The 23,102-nt window shown below is 44.1% G+C and overlaps 1 long non-coding RNA gene across 5 annotated transcripts; it reads right to left on the bottom strand.

The window, feature by feature from the left end:
• Positions 1–513: 513 nt before the first annotated feature.
• Positions 514–22,912, bottom strand: LOC123574637 (uncharacterized). 5 transcript variants are annotated; one of them, XR_010576878.2, is made up of 4 exons: positions 22,062–22,912; positions 15,647–15,856; positions 13,745–13,919; positions 514–5,798 (listed from the first exon to the last, which is right to left on the bottom strand). It is a non-coding gene; the product is annotated as an uncharacterized lncRNA (long non-coding RNA). The 5 variants fall into 5 exon arrangements; XR_010576876.2 differs by lacking the exon at positions 13,745–13,919; XR_010576879.2 differs by lacking the exons at positions 514–5,798; positions 13,745–13,919 and adding an exon at positions 6,827–7,730.
• Between the last annotated feature and the right edge of the window lie 190 nt (positions 22,913–23,102).

Here is a 23,102-nt window from a genome sequence, read left to right as displayed (position 1 = left end):
GTGGGGTTTTTTTTCATATTATGATTTTGCAATAAAATCCTGGTAGATAAAACTGCACATGTAATTGAGAGTTTCCACAAGACACATTTCTAGAAATAGAATGGAGCGGCCAAAGCGTATGAACATTGTTAAGGTCCTTGTTGCCGACTAACAAAAAGCCTACGGATGCTCCCCTTGACTGTGTATGAAAGTGTCCCTTCTCCCACAACCAGAGTAATGCTGAATTTTATCTTTTTAAAAAAATCTTTGCTTCTGTAGGCTTCGTGGTTTTAAGGGGTCCCATTGGGCATTGCATGGATTAAACAGAAGTGTATGTGCGATGGTCCTCTTCTCCTAGGATGTAACTCAAAAATCAGCAAACTTTCTGTAAGGACCTGTTAGTATATATTCTAGGCTTTGCAGGTCATACAATCTCTGTTGCAACTGCTCTGCCAATGAAGCACAAAACATATAAACGTTGACTATTGAACATATATGAGCAGCTATAGACAATAACTTATAAATGAGCATAGCTGTGTGCCAATAAAACTTTATTTATAGATACTGAATTGTGAACGTCATATGATTCCCACGTATCATCAAATATTATTCTTTTAAATTTTTTTTCAACCACTCAAAAATGCAAAAACAGTCTTGCATGGGTCATACAAAAACACATGGTGGGCACAGGCCATACTAAGCCCAAAAGGGCTTTCATTTGCCAGTCCTCTGGTTTAACTGAAGGCCACATGTGCACAGTTATGCCTTTAAATGTCTCTACAAGGAAGGTTTTTTTCCAAATGTGTAATAGCTTTCAACATTGGCTACATATTAGAGTTATCTAGAAAGTTAAAAAAAAAAAAAAAAAAAAAAAAAGCCAGTCCTGGACACCACCCCAGCTGAACTAAATCAGGCTCTCTTAAGGTGCATATGGACATGGCTAGTGTAACTCTCTCCACGTGACTCTAAGGCTCAACTACAACCATGCTTCAATTAGTCAGACAAACCCAGCTCAGTTCCACTAGGCCCCATGCCTGGGCCACCTTAACTTGCGATCTGAGAGGCTGCCAACAAGATAAACAATCTGATCATTAGTCAGGCGTGGTGGTGTGCACCTGTAGTCCCAGCTACCTAGGAGGCTTAGGCAGGAGGATTGCTTGACCCCAGAAGGTTGAGGCTACAGTGAGCCAAGATTTTACCACTGCACTCCAGCCTGGGTGACAGAGGGAGACTCTGTCTCAACCAAAAAAAAAAAAAAAAAAAAAAAAGTCTTCAGGCCACCGATATTGGCTCAAGCTCTGTGGTTAGGAAATCAGACCCAATCAGCTGCTCAAGCCTGCCAGGCTTTGGGGCATTCCCTGGTCTTCTGCATCTGCCCTGGAGATTCAGGCTTTGGCTTCTCTTGAGGCCAGATGTGGAGATGGTGAACAGCAGTTCCTGCCTTTTCTTCTGCCCAGCCTCAATCTGCGGCCAGCCGTGGGCATTGAGCGGATGTTCCATCCCCACCCGGCCTCTCTCCTTGGGTCCTTCCCACTCTTTGCTTTTCTTTGCAGATTTCAAGGTGATGACAAAAGAGACAACAGTCTTAGCATTTGTTAATACCCACTTGACCCACAAGAGAAAATTCGCCAGCATTCCGCAGCTTCTAATTTAAAAACCATTAGACCGCTCCGCTTGGCGGACCAGATCTAAATATTCTTAAAGGAACGGTTTAATTTAATGATTACCTTAACAAGCCCCCTTTTAAAATGATGATCCGCCAAATTCGAGGGATTTGTTTTGGAATCTGATCCAATAAGTGGCTTTGCACAAAGAGGAGCAGAACAGAATCTGATTTGGTTCAGAACGCAGTGAAAATCATGGAAATTACTTTGCATATTTAATCACTGTAGAAACATGAGTACAAACTACTTTCTAGAGATTACCTTAGGAGAAAGAAAAAAAAAGCTCCAGGCTTTGCAGCCAGCATGCCAAGTACTTTGATTTACAATGAATTATTTGGATTTTATAGAACACACTCAGTGTTCCAAAGACTTCAACCTCCTCAGCCCCTGGCAGGAAGACATATTTTCAACAGTGGAGCAAAAGCTGGACTTTGGAAACAGAGGCCGCAGTGAGGGGATTTGTTGTACAGGCCTGCAAGGTGGCCTCAACTTTTCTACTTTTTGCAACCAGAGTTTGAGAAAAAAATACGAGGACAAGTGACAAGAAAAACCCCCTGGTCAGGTGTTTGGACTGAAGGCACCTGGTTCATCTCAGGGAAGATGGTCACCCTTCCATCCACCCAGTAGCACAGAGCAAGCATGGAGCTCCACCAGCTCTGCCAATGGAAGCTTGCAGGCAGAAGCTTCATCAAGAGCTAGGGCTGTAGTCTGAGCCCAGTCCTACTGCTACGGGGCCTTGTGACCACATCTGAGTCAATTCACCTGCCCATATAGTTCGCTTCTTATTTATGCTTCACTTCCTCTAGGTTCTACTTAACTATCACTTCATCAGTGAGGCCTCCTCTGAGCACCCTATCTTTATTTAGGAAGGTAATATCTTTACTGAGCTGCAAAACCTTGGAAAATCAATACAGTCTTCTTTAATACAATAAAATCATATATTTGTGGGAGTCATGGATTACTTTAGTGATAATTTTCACTCCAAAAATATTTAAGCACCAAATGAAAACACTGTGTTTTTGCTGTTGTTGTTGTTGTTGTGTTTTTTGTTTGTTTTTGTTTTTTTGAGACAGAGTCTTGCTCTGTCACCCAGGTTGGAGTGCAGTGGCACAATCTCGGCTCACTGCAACCACTGCCTCTTGAGTTCAAGCGATTCTGCTGCCTCAGCCTCCAGAGTAGCTGGAACTACAGGCAGGTGCCTGGCTAATTTTTTTGTATTTTTAGAGAGATAGGGTTTCACTGTGTTAGCCAGGATGGTCTGGATCTCCTGACCTCGTGATCCGCCCACCTTGGATCCCCAAAGTGCTGGGATTACAGGTGTGAGCCACCGGGCCTGGCCCACTGTGGTTTTTTTAATGGTGGTTTATAGCAGATCAAGTTATTTTATACAAATGAGTAGCTTTTAAAACTCTACAATTTCTCATTTGGGAGTGAGTTCCTTCATGCAAGCTGTTGAAGTTTCCAGCACTGGGGCAGCTGTGTGTCCATAGAGGTGGCTTTGCTTTTTTCCAGGGTTGGCCCAAGCCCAGGTAGAGTTCCAATATGTGAAAAGCTTTAACATTTTACCTTAAAGAGATTCAACATCAATACCAATTTCCAAGTCCTTTTTTAAAAATGTTAAATTTCTCCATAAATACTGAAATCCTCAAAATTAGCCAGTCATTTCAAACAACACTACTATCAGATGATCCCTTTTATTTACAAGTACTGCATCTTTTTGTTTTGGTCAAAAGTCATATAGCCTTACCAAGCACCCCATCTTAGGAGAAACACCCCAGACAGTTTTCCCCCTTCCTGCTCTTTTTCTCCTGCGTTGCACACACAGAAGTATTACTTAGGAACTTGTTTACACTCCACCTTCCCCTATTAGAATGAAGCTGGTATTTAGAACTTAATCTGCTCTGTTCATGAGCTGTTTCTCCAAAATTTTGAGCAGGGCCTGGCTCAATAAATATTTGAATGAAAGAATTAATAATGTCCACCTTCTTGTTACTTGTGTAAAGGTGAACTGCAATCGAAGAAGTGTAAGTGTCTAATAAAGCAAAAAAAAAAAAAAGTGTGCATAGAAAGAAAAAAAAAGGTGGCATTGAATACGGATTTTGAAGTAGAAGGGACCTGTGTTAGATCCCAGCACTGCTATCCTCTCACTCTGACTCTTGATCCCGTCACAGATCTGCCTTTCTGAGCCTCAGTTTCACATTATAAAATGGGACCACACTTACTCCTTGGAGTCATTGTGGAGGTTTGAGATCATGCAAGAAAAAGGCCAAACCCAGTGCTTGGCATGTGCTATATGTGGTCAAGAACTAAGTGTCAGTATCGTGACTTCCCAGATATGAAGGTTGATTGTGTATGTCCACTTGGCTGGGCCACAGGGTGCCCAGATAGCTGGTTAGACATTATTTCTGGATGTGTCTGCTGCGGTGTTTCTGGAAGAGATTAGCATTTGACTGGGTGAACTCAGCAACACGGAAGACCCTCTCCAATATGAGTGGGCATCTTGCAACCTCTTGAGGACCTGAATAAAACAAAAAGGCAGAGGAAACTTGAATTCACTCTCTGCCCGATTGCTTGAACTGGGACATCAATCTTACCCTGCCCTCGATGCTCCTGGCTCTCAGGTCTTCAGACTCGACTGGAATCTACACCATCAGCTCTCTGGCTCTTAGGCTTTTGAACCACACACTGGATTTCCTGGGTCTTCAGTTTGCAGGTGGCAGATCATGGGACTTCTTGGCCTCCATAATCACATCAACCTGGTTCCGTTTTTCTTGAGAATTCTGACTAGCATAAAGCGTAAGGAAACAACCACAATGACGGTGTTTCAGGAGCACCTCTGCCTAGCCATCTGGGGACATTCACTATCACATTTTCTTGGGGTTTCCTTCCCAACCAACACCCCCCTTGTAGAGAAGTCTGAGCTGTATGCTGGAGGAATCAGAAAAATAGACAGATACTTTAAAAAGCTCTCCAGCCGGTCACAGTGGCTCAGGTATGTAATCCCAGAACTTTGGGAGGCCAAGGTGGGCAGATCTCTGGAGGCCAGGAGTTCAAGACCAGCCTGGCCAACATGGTGGAACCCCATCTCTACTAAAAATACAAAAATTAGCCAGGCATGGTGGCGGGCACCTGTAATCCCAGCTACTCAGGAGGCTGAAGCACGAGAGTCACTTGAACCCGGGAGGCAGAGGTTGCAGTGAGCTGGGATTGCACCACTGAACTCCAACTTGGGCGACAGAATGAGACTCTGTCTCAAAAAAACAAAAAAAAAGAAAAGAAAAAGTAGATAAAAAGCTCTCCAAGAAGTGCAATGTTTTTAGATTGGTCCCAAGTTCCGACAGCTGGCAGGCAGTTCCCATTGTAAAACACTGGTTTGCAAGCATCTGTCTGTCTATATGTGTGCACTTCTCCAAGGCGTAAACGTATGCAGTAACTACACACTTTGCAAGATGTATGTGAGCTGTGAGTGTGGGTGTGTGTATGTGTATGTTTGAGTTTCTGTATTTCTGAAAGGGATTGTAGAGACCAGATGTGCACACTGCATGCATGTGTAAATAAAGAGAGCAATGCATACACACAGCATTCCCATACCTGCTTTCAGGTCCTCCCTGTGTATTCCTTGAAGCGTCACAAGCTTCAGAGCTCAGCAGTCGAGAGGTTAATGAACAAGCTTTCTTTCCCATATGCACTGAACAGATAATTTTCTTTTACTCCTTACGATAAGTTGAAGCAGCATTTGAGTGACAGGACAATTTGTCAATCAACAAAAAATAGAAGGGGAACCTCCTCTGCATAATTTTACACACAGAATCCAACGTGATCTGGTACCGTACACCAAGCTGGGACAGCAAAGAGGATGAGTCCAGCAGGGCCTGTCAAATCCATGCCTATTTCCTCCTTCCAATTTGCTCTCTGAAGCTGCCGAGGATTTGTCAAAAGTCAGGAAAGTTCATTTGGCCTCGCTCAGTGAAATCCTTCAGTGACTCCACCTCACCCTTAGCCAGATGGCAAAGGTCCTTTCTCACCTGGTGCCCACCTCCATCACTCCTTCCGACTTGTGCTTCTGCCTAGTCCGAGTTACCTAGTGACTGTCCTCGGACACACCAGTCATCACGCCGGTCCTTCCTCCTCCAGGTCTTCCTCTGTGCCTGCCACCTGGAATTCATTCATTCATTCATAAATTCACTAAATTGCGGATGGGAAGCCCACTGTGAGTCAGGCATTGAGACAAACATGGGACGGAGAGTGGGGGAAAATAATACAGATGTTCCTGAGCTCAGAGGACACCCTCCTGCAGAGTAGTGGCGGCACCCCCTCCCCCCGCACTCACCTGGAAAACCCTCGCCTCTCAAGGTTTGGCTCAAGTGCCCACCTTCTACCTATGAAATGACCCCTGACCCTGCTTTCCACCCTCTGGTGGAACTGACCACTGCTTACTTTTCACCTCCACTGTTATCGGTGTAGAATTGTCATTGTCACACTTGTATCACTGTCTCACACATATTCATTATCTCCCTGCCTTTCCCCATGAGACTAAGCCCCTCATGCTCTCATTCACCTTCAGACCCCCAGCGCTTTGCACAGAGCACATGGCACACGATATGGTCTGAAAATATTTGCGGATGAAATGCACCAGACAACCCATGGATGGGAGAATGGAAAGATGGATGGATGGATGGAAGAATGAAGGTGTTCAAACGACCAGTAAGACAGAGCAGAGACAAGGCATTCAGATACCTTTCTGGCACATGTACTCAAGGCCCACCCAAATCTATAAATGGTAACATCATTATTATTAATAATTAAGTATCACTGTCATTGTGATCTGTTTTATCCTGGGAATTTATAAATATTATTTCAAACTTTCCTAACAACTTTACAAAGTAGTATTATCATTATCCCTGAAGATGCTGAAAATCAGAGAGGTTAAACAACTCTTCCAAAGTCACACAGCGGGTAGAAGGCAGTGCTGAGGTTAGAATTCTGGTTTGTCTGAATTCAAAGCCACTACTCTTTCCACACCATCCTCCCCCACCACTCCCACCACTCTACATCAACATCCGTTGGTATTTGGGCCTTGAGGGTCATCCCAGACCCTCACCCAGGGACCTTTGGCTGGCTTCCTTCTTAGCCAATGTGAGAGCTGCCTTTCCTGGAGAGTCCCCCTTCTCTAGCACTAGCCATTTCATTTTTTGGTAAAACCTGCATTATGGAAATAGATTGTCAATTACCCTGGGTGGCTGTGTAAAAGAATTACTGCAACAGTCATGGTGAAAAGAAAACTTTATTTTCACCACTTTCCAGTAAAAGCTAATTCAGAATAACTCCATTTAACAGTTATTTTATGCTGAAATACTGAATACCTCGGGGAGTCTTTTAGGGATTTTAAAGTCTCTTTATTTATAAATGATTCATGCTGCATTTTCAGAAAAACCTACAATTAGTGTGGGTAGCACAGAAGCTCCTTAGGGAAAGGTAAAAAAAAAAAAAGAAGAAGAAGAAAAGGAAAGAAAGAAAGAAAACGAAAATATACATGCATTCTCTGCACCCTTTTATCCATTATTGTTTTGCAGTGGACTATAAAAAGAGAACCGACGGAAAAAACCAAGGAGGTATTTTGTCTAACCTTTTAAATACATGCCCCATTTGACAGCATTTGTACAGCAGTTGTTGCCATGATCTGCTCAGCCCACAACATTCTTTTAATGCTCATTTCAACTTGGCACAGACTCTCCAGGCCAGCAGAAGCTTAAAGGAATCAGAGCTACTTCGGGAAGATCGCATCTTAACAGCATCTAACACGGGCCATCTGAGAGAGAACTGTGCTCTTGGGGGTCAGTTCAGTGCCCAGAGAGAAAGCAAGGGAAAGACTTCCAGTTCTCGATCTAAAGCCATCCGGGAGATACCTTAGGAAAAACAGCTCCCAGGTCCCTGGTCTTTCTGAGTGTCGTTTTCTTCACATGTCCAAGGAGGTGCACCATATCCACCTTATGGGGTTCTGCCGTTCCACATTCCTGTAATGTCTTATGCGGAGACTCCTGCTCTGTGCCATATGTGAGACAGGCCCTGGCTTCAGAAGCACACAGTCTGGTGGAAAAGATGGATGTAGAATAGCCGATGGTGGGGAAGAGGCTCCGAGAAGCTTAGTGAGCACAGAGGGACACGCGACCCAGACATGGAGTCAGGGAAGACTTCTTGGGGGAAGCAACGATTAAGCCAAAATGTGAGGGGTGAGCAGGCACAGAGGGAAGCAAGGGCATAGGGCTGGAGGTACCAGTATGTACAGCAATCTTGAGACCAGAGAGAGTGAGGAACATACAGGATCCTATAAGCAATTTAGCCCAGCTGGAGACATTCAGCCTCAGGGGCAGGAAGGTGATGCCACTGAGCTTTAGAGGATCCGCAAGATGATGATTTCAATGAGAGGGTTTTGTAAACTCTAAAGCCATAGGGCCCTGCACAGTGTAAGTTATTATCCAACGTTATTACCCTTTTGGACAGACTGGGGGCGGGGGGCAGATCTGACTCGGAGATAGAACTAGAATTTGCCGGTGTCATTGGCAAAGGATCTCAATATTTTTCCAGCTGTTCTTACCCAGTTCATTGATTAAAATGTGCCGGATGGATGGGGGGTACCCCATTCATGCATGCATCCGTTTGGATATCTGAGTGTGTGCATAACTCATATTTTAGTTTTACTGGAAGCAAATATAACAGAACTTAGAGTTGTTGAAAACCACAGAAAAAAGAAAAAGAAACAACTTCCCATCTGAGCAACCTACAGAATCCATGCCCAGCATCCCTCTTCCCTCATCTGGAAGCATCCCCTTCCCATGATTGTTTACACCTGTCTCTGCTGAGAGAGCAAGTACACGGCCAATGCTGTCTTATGCATTTTCTTGAATTATATTCAATGAAATGAGCATTTTTCTAGCCTCTATTATGTGCCACGTAGTGTGAAAGACCTAACAGGAAGATAGGCATGAAAGAGGCTAGTTCCCGCCTTTAAGAGCTGTGTTAGTGTAGGGACATGTCACACGAGGCTGAGACACCTGCATGGGGAGCTGTCCACAGCAGCAGGTACACAACAATTCAAGATTCTGGGGTCAGACCAAGCTGAGGCGTATTATCTAAGAGGTTGGTGGGCTCTGGTACTGGGATACAGTCAGCCATAGTCTGACACTTACCACCGCTATGACCTCAGGCTGGTCACTCGACATCTCTGTGCCTCAGTTTCTTCATCTGTAAAATAAGCATGACAATCCTACAATCCCCACTGAATTGTCCTGATGACCTTATTAATAGATGTAAGGTGCTTTGAAGAGTGCCTGGCACATAGTAAGTGCTCTGAAAAGGTACGTTAATCTTATCATCGTTATTATCATCACTAAGCAGACGCAAAAGGCCCTTACTCTTAATTACCACACTCTATACACTCCCCCATCCTGAATGAAAGGAGCAGATCTTAACCAGTCACTGGAGTGAACAGATAATGGGTAGGTTCAAGACAAATTCAAAAGAGACAGAGAGAGCTGAGGAGCTGTCTAAGGAGCTCACCAAGATTCCAAGGGCAAACATGACACGTGAAACAATTTCTTTACTATGTGATAAATTTGCAGACTTCTTTTGTGTATGTTGTGACATTGGAGCCTTAAACCACTCAGGAAGATGTGCATGAAAGGGTCATTATCTCTGCTTTGTAGATGAGCTAACCCAGAGAAGAAAATTATTGGCCTGGGGTCTTCCAGTTTGTAAGTGGCTGGGAAGACACTCAAATCCAGTGTCCTGAATCCAAGCAAGATGGTTTTGCTCTTCCATTCGGCTGCTCTCTCCCTGCTATCAACTGAATATGTACCCCCCACCCAGAATTTATCTATTGAAACCTAATGCCCAATGTGATAATATTGGGAGGTGGGGCCTTTGGGAGGTGATAAGGTCATGAGGATGGATCCCTCATGAATGGGATTAGTGCCCTTATCACATGGAGAAACGTTATCTCTACTGAAAATACAAAATTAGCTGGATGTGTTGGCACATGCCTGTAATCCCAGCTACTCAGGAGGCTGAGGCAGGAGAATCACTTGAAGCCCTGAGGTGGAGGTTGCAGTGAGCCAAGATCATGCCATTGCACTCCAGTCTGGGCAACAAGAACAAAACTCCATTTCAAAAAAAAAAAAAAAGGACCCACTAAGTGGGCTCGCCCTTCTACCATGTGAGGACATGGGGAGAGATTGGCCATCTAAGAACCTGAATTTAGGCCCTCACCAGGAACTGGATCTGCTGGCACCTTGATTTTTGGACTTCCAGCCTCAGAACTGTGAAAACTAAATTTCTGATGCTTATAAGCTTCCCAGTCTATGGTATTTTGTGACAGCAGCCCGAGTGGACTAGGACACTCCCTGTTGAGGTTGAGAATCCTGACAATGCTGTTTCTTTGGAGAAACTGAAACTACAGATGGGAGACCTGGAAGTGAACTTAGGTGACAGCAAGGAATGTGTGCAGCCTGGTGGGGGAGGGGCAGCCAACAAACGTGCTCTGGCCTCTCCACGGTGACCTGGCAATTGGTGCAAGAGGGTATCAATAATTCATGATCCTTGTCCCCTATACAAAACTAACTCAAAATGGATCATAGGTCTAAATGTAAAACTTAAAACTATAATGCTTCTAGAAAAAAAAACGGGAAAATTGTTGTGGACTTGGGTTAGGAAAAGATTTCTTAGTTACAAGACCAAAAGCATCATCCACAAAAGAAAAAAATGATACAGTGGATTTCATCAAAATCAAGAGCTTCTTTTCTTCAAAACACACAGTTAAGAGAATGAAAAGACAAACCACAGACTGGGGGAAATATGTGCAAAGCACATATCTGATAAAGGACTTGTATTCAAAATATATGAGGAACTCTCAAAACCCAACCATAAGAAAACCAACAACTCATCCTCAAAAAAAAAAAAAAAAAAAAAAAAAAAAAAAAAAAAAAGAGATGGACCAAAGACCTTAGCAGACGTCTCACCAAAGAAGATATACAGGTGTCAAACAAGCACATGAAAAGAGTCTACATATCTTATGTCAGCAAGGAAATGCAAATTAAAACAACAATGAGATACTACTGTACACCAATCAGAGTGGCCAAAATTCAAAACTCTAACAACATCGCATGCTGGCAAGGATGTGGAGCAACACAAACTCTCATTCAAGTTCTTGAGAATAGAAAATAGTACAGCCACTTTGGATGACAGTTTGGAAGTTTCTTACAAAGCTAAACATACTCTAGCAATATGATCCAGAAATCATGCTCTTTGGTATTTACCCAAAGGCGTTGAAAATTTATGTCCACAGAAAAACCTGTACACAGATGTTAGCACCTTTATTCTCAATTCCAAAACTTCGGAGCAACCAAAATGTCCTTCAGTAAATGACTGGGTCAATAAAATGTGGTACGCCAGGCATGGTGACTCACACCTGTAATCCCAGCATTTCAGGAGGCTAAAGAGGGGCAGATCACGAGGTCAGGAGATTGACACCATCCTGGCTAACATGGTGAAACCCCGTCTCTACTAAAAATAAATAGAAAAAAAATTAGCCGGGCATAGTGGCAGGTGCCTGTAGTCCCAGCTACTCAGGAGGCAGAGGCAGGAGAATGGTATGAACCCAGGAGGTGGAGCTTGCAGTGAGCCAAGATCAGGCCAATGCACTCCAGCCTGGGCAACAGAGTGAGACTCCATCTCAAAAAAAAATAAAATAAAATAAAATGTGGTACATTCAGAAAATGTAATATTATTCAATGTTAAAAAGAAATAACTTATCAAGTCATGAAAAGACGTGGAGGAATCTTAGATGCATATTACTAAGTGAAAGAAGCCAATATGAAAAGGCCATATACTGTACAATTACAACTATATGACACTCTGGAAAAGACAAAAATATGGAGTCAGGAAAAAGATCAGTGACTTCCAGGGGTACGCGGGGAGGGAAAGATGATCCAGCAGAGCACAGGGGATTTTCAAGCAGTGAAACTACACTGTACAATGCTCTAATGGTGGATGCATGTCATCATGCGTTTGTCTAAATCCATAGAATGCACAACTCCAAACATGACCCAATGTAAACTATGGACTTAGGGTGATAAGGACAGCCAGTGCAGATTCATCAATTATAACAAGTATACCACTGGTGGAGGATGTTGATAATAGGGGAGGCTATGCGTGTGTGGAGGCAGGGAGGATATGGGAAAGCTAGCTCTGCACCTTCCACTCAATTTTGCCGTGAACATAAAACTGTTCTTAAAAGTATAGTCCATTAAAAAAAATGGATATAGAATGCGATCAGACATTTCACCAAAAAAAAAAAAAAAAACCTGCACACACAAGAAAAGATACTCAATATCGTTGGTCACTAGGGAAATGCAAACCAAAACCAGAAAGAAATACCACTATGTTCCTGTCTGAATGGCTAAAACTAAGCAGGGAAATGATAATAGCAAGTGTTGGCAAGGATGTGGAGGAAGTCGAATTCTCCTATATTTCTGGCGGGCCTGCAAAATGGTACTCTGCAAAACAGTCATTCTGGAAAACAATTTGAGAGAAATCAGCTATCTAAACATCCTATAAAGTTAAAAGTACGTTTACCATATACCACTGAACGAGTCGATTCCTAAGTATTTACCCAAATAAAATGCAAATCTATGTTCACATAAAAACCTGGAGGAGAATGTTTGCAGCAGCTTTACTCATAACCACAAAAACTGGAAACAACCCAGATGTCTCTCGACTGGGGATTCAATAAACATGGTACATCCATGCATTGGAATACTATTCGATATGGTTTGGCTGTGTCCCCACCCAAATCTCATCTTGAATTGTAATCCCCACGATTCCCATAGTCCCCATGTGTCAAGGGAGAGACCAGCTGGAGGTGATTGGATCATGGGGGTGGTTTCCCCCATGCTGTTCTCCTGATATCGAGTGAGTTCTCGCGAGATCTGATGGTTTTGTAAGTGTTTGGTAGTTCGTCCTGCGATCATTCTCCTTCCTGCTGCTTTGTGAAGAAGGTGCCTTGCTTCTCCTTCGCTTTCCACTATGATAATAAGTTTTCTGAGGCCTCCCCAGCCATGCTGAACTATGAGTCAATTAAACCTCTTTCCTTTCTAAATTACTCAGTCTCGGGTAGTTCTTTTATAGCAGTGTGACACTGTTAATCAATAAAGAGAAAAAAAACTACTTATACATAACAACATAGATAAAATCTCAAAGTCATCATGCCAAGTGCAATAGGCCTGACTCAAAAGGCAAAATTCTGTATGAGTTCCTGTGTACTGAATTTTTGAAAAGGCAAAATTATAAGGGCATTAAATGTAGCAGAGGGTTTGGGGGCTGGCCAGGGAGGGGAGATTTGGCAATGAAGGGGCACAGGAATATTACTTTACATGATGGAATTGTTACGTATCTTAAGTGTGGGGGTGTTAGACACTGTAATCATTTGTCAAAACTCCCAGAACTATACATTAGAAAGAATGAATTCTACTTATGTAATTACACGTTACTGTTGAAAGGGGGAAAGATGAAATCATTATTCATTTTTTTAAAAATCCATAGGAAGACACAAAACCACTCCTTTAATAGAAGAGCTCTTCCTTCATAGAAGTGAACTGAGCGATTCTTTAAACTTCACAATCTTTTGTTTTTAATATTACAATTAATATTGTAGGAAAACAATAACTTGTAAAGGGACTCAAAAAATGCATTAATGTGCATTAAATTTTTATAAGGAAGACAGAGATCCAAATATTTCGCTGGCACCCACGATGTGCCTGCAGAGCAATAGGTGTTTTCTGTGCTAGGACTTCGTTAATTGCAGGAACGGAAGTGAGGCAGTCACTTGAGCAAACTTTCTGTTCCTTGCTTCCTAAGTTTTGTTCCCCAAAACTTCCTTCTCAGAGAGCGGCATCATGCTGATGCTTCCTCTCCTCCTTTCCCCCTTCCCCAAAAAAAGTTCTTAATTCAGTCAATCAAGTGGTCTATGTGACAGCAAACTCCAGGTTGACTGATTTTTTTACCTCCTAAACTGACAGAATCAAATGGTGATTTATTTATTTACTTACTAATAATTTATATCTTGTCTCCTTCCAAAAAGGATTTGAGTGCCTCGCTCGATGTCTTGGTATTACCTCCAAAAAGTGTAAGCATATCGGGGAAGAAAATAGACACTGGAGAAGTGGTCTTTGGTTTCATTGCAGATTCTACGGAGTCACACGGCAATGCTTAATGAGCCCATTACTGCAGAATATAAATAATAGAGAGTCTGACCTGGCTGCTATGTTAAAATGGGACATCGGATCTAAAACCACCTCCGTGAGGTTGTCTGCACAGGTGTGGGGAGATTATCTACTAGGTAATTGGGCCCAAAGACTTGACACATTGGAGAAATAGAAGCTTTCTTCCCTGAGCAAGTCCAATAAGCTAAGAAGGAGTTACCTACCAGCCATTAAAGGTGGTCTATGGACCAGCACTTACAGAAAGAGTTTCAACAACCAGGCAAAGTAGACATTAGGACTCTGCGAAAAACCAGAGAGGGCTCAGAGAGGGTATGTAACTTGCCAAGGGTCACAGAGCTGGTAAGAGGCCAAGCTAGGACCTTGAATCCAGGTCTTCCAGAATCCACAGCCTGTGCTTCTCCCCTTTTCCAAGTTGCCTCTTGGCTTTTGAGCCCAATCAACTTATCTGGCACTGGCTACCTGTAATGCTCTCATTTATTAATATAGTTTGACATCCTTTGCTCAGTTTTGGACACTGCTTCAAAAAATGTTTGCCATCCCTGCCATGGGTTACGATAATCTCAGCTACAAGCAACAGCAAGCTCAAATTCAAACTGGCTTCAACAATGAGATGATTGATTAGCCCCCAGCAGTGGAGGACCAGAGGCAGGGCAGGTTCCAGGCACCATATGTTAGAAGATCTGCTTTGCTGCTCCAAGGTTCCCCATGCTTGGCCCTTTTCCATGTGTGTGCTTCTTCCTCAGGAAGGAAGGAATCAGAATGCAGCAGTGGTAGGGATTTCTCCAAAGAAGCAATGGGCTCATCATCTCCTTAAGTGTGAGAGAGCCTCTCTTATAAGCCCCAGCTGTCATCACCTCCAGACGCATTGGCCAGGGATGGGCTACACACACATTGCCAGGTTACATCCCCATTCTTAAACCATCACTGGCAGGGTTGGGGGATGACCATGTTTGCTGTAGGAGAAACTTGGTAGATGTTTTCTAATCCATTACCCCTCCAAGAGAAAAGAGTCATTTTCAGAACCCAAGAAGACTGCCTTTCCCAGCCTCTCTTACAATTCAGATTGAGCCATGTAACCAGCTTCTATAAATAGAATGTGAAAAAGTGGTGCCACTTCCAGGCCTGTCCATAAAATGTCTTGTGTGGTCCTCTACACTCACTTTCATCAGCAGCTGAAGGCAGAAGACTCACAGCACAGTAGAGAGGTAGAGATTAAAAGATGCCTGAAAAGATGGCAGCACAGTAGAGAAGTAGAGATCTGAATTCCTGAATCACTTCACAAGAGGCCAAATGCTGGTCTAGACACATAAAGGTATTATGTCAAGCCACTCAAATTTTAGGGTTATTTGTTCCTGAAGCTTGCGCTAATTGCCCTAACTAATCCAGGTGGCTTCAACTAATTAGCTGGGTGGAATAGAAGTTTGGGAGTCAGCCATAAAAACCACTCTGTAACAAGTCATGTGCTTCACACATGGCAGAAAGGCCCCATGTTCAGGGTCTCCCATGGCCAGGGAGATGGAAGAAAGATATTAGTGAGCTGCTTTGAAAGTTCAGCAAGTTTAATAATTACAGGACAGCTTTAGAGACTAACTTTAGTCTCTGTGTGACCTTGGGAAAGTCACTCCCAAACTGGGGGCCTCAATTTCTCCAGAAGAACATGACATTTACTCTCTCCAGGCTCTGAGACCCAGTGGGTCAGGGCAGCTCAAGAGGTTGATCTGTACTTACCTTGGGTTTAGTGCTGTTGAAGCAACACATAGTGTGGCCTGGAAAAGGGTCATTTTCAGAGCTAAGGCCAGGGCACCCATTCTGGAGAATCTGCACCAAGAAGTTCCAGGCCACCCAGCAACCTTGGGACAGTCACATCTGTGCGTGTTGATCCCCAGGGCAGGCTCTTTTCTCACTGAAACCATTACTCCAGTGTATTTGATGTAATTCCTACAAAACATGATTTTTATAACTCTGATCAGGGAACCAATTAATGTAACTATTATTTATTGTGACTGTCTAGGCATAAAAACCCCACAAATCAAACTGATTCCCCAAATCCACTTGGATCCCTGCACTGCGAAGTCACATCCATTACACTGCTTTATAGTCGCATTTGTATTTTTTATTATTAATGCTATCAATACAATATTTATTCACCATGAAATAGCCTTCCACTTAGGAGGGAAATATGTGTACTTGTAAGTGCTCCTAATCATACCAAACTCTGCTCATGCTGGCTGGCGGATTGATGATGACTGGGACACACATTTTTTGAATAACGATAATGATCGCCAGTTATTGAAGTCCTACTAAGCACTAGGCTATGCCTTATATTCATTATCTCTTTGACCTTATCAATAATCATACCTTTCTCAACTTCATTTTACAGAAGGACACACTGAGGTTCAAGAAGGTGAGGTAACTTCCCAAATATCCCACAAATAGTCAGTAAGGAGTTGAGTCTTTCACCCAAGGACTCCCTGCTTTCACACAATTGCCCAAGTGCCTTCTAGGATTGACAGAGGGAAAGGGAAAAGCATTCAAGATTGAAACCAAAAAACACACAAACACATTACTCACTTTAATTGTGTCTCCTTCCTCATGTATTCTTCACCCAGAAATTACCATTGTCTCCATTTCAGTTTCATGTGAACTGATGCAGGAATCTGGATCACAAAGGCAGTGCGGCAAACTCACCTACACTTTGCACATTTTGGAGAACATCCCCCTCAGTGATCTCAGGCCGCATGTGATGACACCAGCACAGGTTACTAAAAAAGTGTCTTTCTCCCTTTCAGGGACCAATAAAGGCAGTGTGCGCCATGTTGCTCTGGAAGTTCCCAAGAATTAGTAATATTTGAACAGACAATTTCTTGATATCGTTCCACTTCACCACTCCCCACAACTTAGCCCTGCCCACCGCCAACCTCTCCAGTCATACCCACCTCCAGGCAGCATGAATAGTGTTGACAATGCTAGGTGACAGCAGGAAGCAAAACATACACCAATGAGGGCTGCCAGATAACATACAGGATGCCCAGTTAGGTTTGAATTTCAGATAAACAAGCATGTTTTTAGCACAACCATGTCCCCAATAACTACGATGGGAATTCACATTTAACCAAGTATCCTGTATTTTTATTCGCTCAATCTGGCAACTGTATCAACGTTAGAGAGAAAACTTCTATTTTCTCTGCTAAAGCTCCTTTTTTCTTTTGGCCCCTTTCCAGACCACTGCCAGGCATCAAAGGAAGGGAAGTGGCTAATGTGCTGAGTCAGACCCCAAGATGCCCCTGGTCTGAGCTTCACCAGCTGGTAGAGTTCCTCTGTCGTCATGGCCAGTGTGCGTGCACACGCTTCCCTCTGCTATTTCTACTTGTCAAGGGCTAAGCAGACCAAAGCTGGACGTGCTGCGTTTTTCTAACCTGTTCCAACTCTGCTCTCCTGCACCTGGGTGGGGAAAGCAGGCAGGCCATCCTCTGCTCACACAGCCATCTTAGACTTAGGAAGGGACACGAGAAGCAAAGGTTTGGAGCCTCCCCTGCAGAGTCCAGCTGCGCTATCAGAGGGCCCGGCACCGGCGATGTTGCAGGACCTGCCATTTGAGTTAGGCATCTGTGGAGAACGATCAATCCCTCCTCCAAAAACCTCCGCCTGGAGAAGAAGAGAGGAATGAACCAGGCCTGAGCTCCGCTGAGCCCTGCTGTCCAGTGACCTGCAAAGGGGCAGCACTCTGCCCAGAAACCACAACACACAGGAACAACCACTGCAGAACCTCAAACAGCCTGATACAGAGTAACATGCACAGGCTCTGAGTTTCTCTGGAGAGCGGGTTCTGTGGACAAAATCAATAATCAATGCTGACTGGGGCCAATAGTTAGTGGGACTGATATAACAAACCCATCAATAACTCTCCTCTATTCTCTTCCTGAAACCCAACCCTTGACCAGCACCAACCAGCTCTTTCCACACTAGTGAACTGGTTATTCCTACAGATGAGTCCATTGGCATAAGGTCACTGATTACCTTAAAGAGCAGGTGCCCTCGCCATTATTTTCAATCATGGAACAATGAACGGGCCACTTGAAATCTGACCCCAGACCTCAGACGGTCTTACAGGCATGGATCAACATATAGCAACATTCTACCTGTGGTCCCTGATAGCATCTGACCAAAACCTCCTGCTAGCCTTGCACAGGGTCAAATCTCGGTGCTGTTCATTTTCTCTTCTCTAAAAAAAAAGTGGCTTATCCACTATGTCAAACAGTACAGAGATTCCTCAAAAATTAAAAATAGAACTACTACCTGATCCAGCAATCCCACTTCTGGGTATGTATCGAAAAGATTTGAAATTAGGATCTCGAAGGGATCTCTGCACTCCCATGTTCACTGTGGCACTATTTACAGTAGCCAAAATATGGAAACCATCTGACTGTCCACTGATGGATAAATGGATAAAGAAAATGCAGGGCCAGTATGGCGGCTCATGCCTGTCATCCCAGCCCTTTAGGAGGCCGAGTTGGGAGGATCATTTGTGCCCAGGAATTGGAGACCAGTCTGGGCAACGTAGGGAGACCCTATCTTTACAAAAATAAAAATATTAGCCAGGCGTGGTGGCACATGCCTGTGGTCTCAGCTACTTGGGAGGCTGAGATGGGAGGATCGCTTGGACCCAGGAGGTTGAGGCTGTAGTGAGGCATGGTTGCACCACTGCAGCCCAGCCTGGGCTGCAGAGCGAGACCTTTTCTTATTTAAAAAAAAAAAAGTGATATATACACACAATGAAATAATATTCAGCCTCTAAAAAGAAGGAAATCCTGCCATATGTTACACCATAAATGAACCTTGAGGACGTGATGCTAAACAAAGGACAAACACTGCATGATTCCACTTATATGAGATATTTTAAAAATCAAACTCCTAGAAGCAAAGAATAGAATGTGATCTCCAGGGTCTGAGGGAGGGGAAAAGTGGCGTTGCTATCAATTAGTGCAAAGTTTCAGTTATGAAAAATGAGTGAGTTCTAGAGATCTGTTGTTCAGCCTTGCACTTGTAGATAACAATACTGCACTGGACCCTTAAAATTTGTTAAGAGGGTACATCTCAAGAACACATGGACACATAGAAGGGAACAACACACACTGGAAACTTTTGGAGGGTAGAGGGTGGAGGAGGGAGAGGATCAGGAAAAATAATTAATGGGTACAAGCTTAATACCTGGGTGATGAGATAATCCTTACAACAAACCCCCATGACACAAGTTTACCTGTGTAACAAACCTGCACATGTACCCTGAATTTAAAAATAGAAGCTAAAAAGAAAAAGATGGTGGATCTCATGTTAACCGTTCTTATCACAATAAAATAATTTTTTTAAAAAAGGAAAAGAAAAACTTCTCTGTGGTCGAGGCAGGAAAGGAGAAAAGTCAGCGTCATGCCTACGTCTGGAGGACCCCAACGTGCAGAAAAGCCAGAGTCAAAATGTGTAACTACCGTCCAGGAAGTGGGAGAAAAAGAATCAGACTAGGGGCCCCCGTCTCTACTAAGAAATACATAAAATAGCCGGGCGAGGTGGCAGCGCCTGTAGTCCCAGCTACTCGGGAGGCTGAGGCCGGAGAATGGCGTGAATCCGGGAGGCGGAGCTTGCAGTGAGCTGAGATCCGGCCACTGCACTCCAGCCTGGGCTACAGAGCGAGACTCCGTCTCAAAAAAAAAAAAAAAAAAAAAAAAAAAAATCAGACTAGGGAGTTATTTTTAGATGCATTTGTCCTCCCCACATAATGCAACTTTCAAATATGCTTCTATTTCTTCAAGTACGGCGAGTCCCCAGACGCCCCGTTCACACACTGTGTGCCGCCTGTATCGGAGAAATATCTGCTTCTCACAGATAACCAACCCTCCTAATTAATAACACAAAGTCACAGGAGGAGCTCGCTAACTGAAACCGCAGCGGGGAACAGATAAGAAAAATATACTGGAGATGTGGGGTTGAGGGTTGTTTTTCTTTCCCCCCTAATTCCCAAAGTCCTGCCAGTATTCTACTATGTCTTATGAATTCCAGAATAATGAAACATGACACAGTGTAACCCAACGTGAGGCGTCAACATGACATAAGCAAATGCAAAAGGATTCATGATCACCAAGCATGTCAGAAACACACCCGGAATTTTCTTCCTCTGCCCCTACTCCTGGGTGACAGGGTTTGGAGATTGGGATCTGTGGGATAACGGCGGCGCAAATGAGAAGAACTGCCCCGCCTTTGTGTGGGCAGCTTCCTTGTTAGTGGCCCTCAAGGTGCTTTGTAGAGTTCACGAAGCTAAGAACCAGGTAGCCACACTTGGAAAACAAGGGTCATTTCACCTGCCAGGGACCACACACGGACACAGTCCCGCCTCTTTACCAGCTGTTACCACCAAAGCCCCATCATCAGGCCAGCCTCCTGACCTAAAATTACAGCATGTGGAGCTTTTCCAAGGAAATTATTTATTTAAGATTGTAGGAAATTCCTTGAAAACACTGCTATTTTATTAGTTAATGGATATGTGTCTGGACTATTGGGGAATGGTAGAAAATCGCATTGGCATTTGCCATCCCTCTACAGTTGTCTAAGTATTTTGCTTAAAAATAGTCCCTTTGGGCCGGGCGTGGTGGCTCACGCCTGTAATCCCAACACTTTGGGAGGCCAAGGCAGCCAGATTGCCTGAGCCCAGGAGTTCAAGACCAGCCTGGCCAACATGGTGCAATCCCGTCTCTACTAAAAATACAAAAATTATCTGGGCATGGTGCCGTGTGCCTGTAATCCCAGCTACTTGGGAGGGAGGCTGAGGCATGAGAATCACTTAAACCCGAGAGGCAGAGGTTGCAGTGAGTCAAGATCGTGCCACTGCACTCCAACCTGGACGACAGAGCAAGACTCTATCTGAAAAAAAAAGAAGAAGAAGAAGAAGAAGAAGAAAGAAATAGTCCCTTTGGATCCTCACAAATTCCCTACCACGTGGGTTCAGACCCATCTTGTGGCTGGGAAAACTGAGGCCCAGAGGAGGATGTGGCTTGGCAAGATGGAACAGCATGTGACCAGCAGGGCCTGGACAGACAGGCGTCCTCTCGCTGGCTCAGGGCTCTCTTCGTGGCACCACGCTGCCTCTCCAACTCAGCTCTCACCCATATGGGTAGCTCAGACACCCTCCCTCCCGCATCAGGCTATCACAGCCCTCAGGAGCTGCAATTGAGCTTTTGAGATATCACAATATATGTCTTGCTTGGATTCAGGATGTTGTTGAAGCTCATCAGAAACAGCAATTTGGGGACCAAATAGAGAATTCCTTAAAAATGTCGTCCCTGTCAGAGAGAAACATTCCCACATTCCAACATGTCCCAAACTGCAATTTGCAACTCTCTATGTTTGAAGGCAACTCAAAGGCTTTCTTCTCAGGGTCCTGGATGGAAACAGCACTGGTCTGTCAGTCATCCTGATGTCATCAGAAGCCACTGGGTCACCCCGAAGGATCCAACATTGCTAACTTTTAGTTTTGTAGAGAAGCAATTTGGAAATGTTGGCAACAGAGGAAGTGCTTCCAAATCAATACATCCCTATTCGTTATCAGAGAAAGTTTTCCAAGACTCATAGCCTCAAACAACGCCTTTCTCCAGCATAACAGTGTATGCCTTTGTCTACAAAAGGTGCACCCTATTCAACCCTCATAACAGCATACAGCTTGTGTCAGAAAAAGAAAGAGAAAGAAGAAGAAGAAATGGAGGGAGAGAGGCAGAAAAGGAGGGAAGGAGGAAGGAGATGAAGGGTAGAGGAAGAGAGGAAGAGACAGAGAGAAAGGCAGAAAAGAGAGGAAGAAATAATGAGAGAGAAGAAAGGGAAATTGCTCCTAAAAGATGGCAATATTAGTATTATATAAAGCTTCATAGTTTATAGACTATTCACACGATCCTCTCACTTCATTTGGCCTCCCCAGCAGCCCTGAATGTTGCTTATATAATAATTTTGCTCACATTGTTCAAATTACAAAAGCGAGGCTCTGAGAGATGGAGGCCCAGCTAAGGGTTATCCAGCCGTGAACACCCCAAACTCTTGCTGTGGATGTGACCCCATGGTCATCCTAAAGGGTCCTTCCGTTTCCGTGACTTTTGGGATTCAATACCTTTTTGTTTGAGGATGACGTGTTCATTCTCTCAATGTATCATGAGATACAATATTTGCGTTTTAATGCTGCTGATCCAGAAGGAAAACGGCATGTTTGAAGCGATCCGTCTCAGAGGTTTCTGCAGAGCCACACCAGCCAGACAGGGAGCTGTGACCAGTCACAGACGGGCACCCTTGGCCCTGTGTCCTCGTTCTTCAAAATCCTTCCGCTCTGAGCTCCTGCCACTCTGGCTCTCTGAAAGCCCACGCAGGGGTGAGTTGTGTACCCTGGGGGTGGCTCCTCGTTCCCAGGCTCCAGGCTCTGACCTCAGGTGTCTCCTCTTCAGGCGTAACAGCCCTGGGTAGGGCTGGAGCTCCACTTCTGCCTTCTCCGCCACCACCCTGAGTGGCCTTTGCTTGTCTAAGGCCTGTGTCTTCTCCCTTCTGTGAGCTCACCTCGTGAGTCCTGAAATAAAGGTGGTTATGTTGAACAACTTTATGCCATAGGTACTATTAACCTGATTTGCAGATGAAATAAACAAAATTCAAACCACGCAGCCGAGTAGGCATTGACATGGAAGAATGTTTGAGGGGCCTTCAGTAACCCTTTTCACTATCTGACCTGCATTCAATTCCTGTGGCTGCTGTAACAAAGTATCACAAACCAGGTGACTGAAGACAACAGAAATTATTCTTTTATACTTCTAAAGGCTAAAAAGACCAAAATGAAGCTATTGGCAGGGCCACACTCCCTCCAAGGGCGCTAGGGCAGGATCCTTCCTTGCTTCTTCCAGTTCCTGGTGACTCCAGACATTCCTGGGCAGCTTCACGCCAGTCGCTGACCCCGTCTTCCCAAGCCTGTCTTCTCCCTGTGTGTCTCTGTGTCCTCTCTTCTTATAAGGACACCAGTCATTGGATTTAGGGCTCACCCTAAATCCAGGATTATTTTATCTGCAGGTTCTTAGCTAATTACATCTGCTATAACCCTATTTCCAAGTAAGGTCACATTCTGAGATTCTGGGTGGACGTGACTTGGGGTGGGGGGAACCCTGTTCAACCC

Source organism: Macaca fascicularis, chromosome 7, assembly GCF_037993035.2.
Source record: "Macaca fascicularis isolate 582-1 chromosome 7, T2T-MFA8v1.1".
NCBI lineage: Eukaryota > Metazoa > Chordata > Mammalia > Primates > Cercopithecidae > Macaca > Macaca fascicularis.
This window is presented reverse-complemented; position numbering and strand designations above follow the sequence as displayed.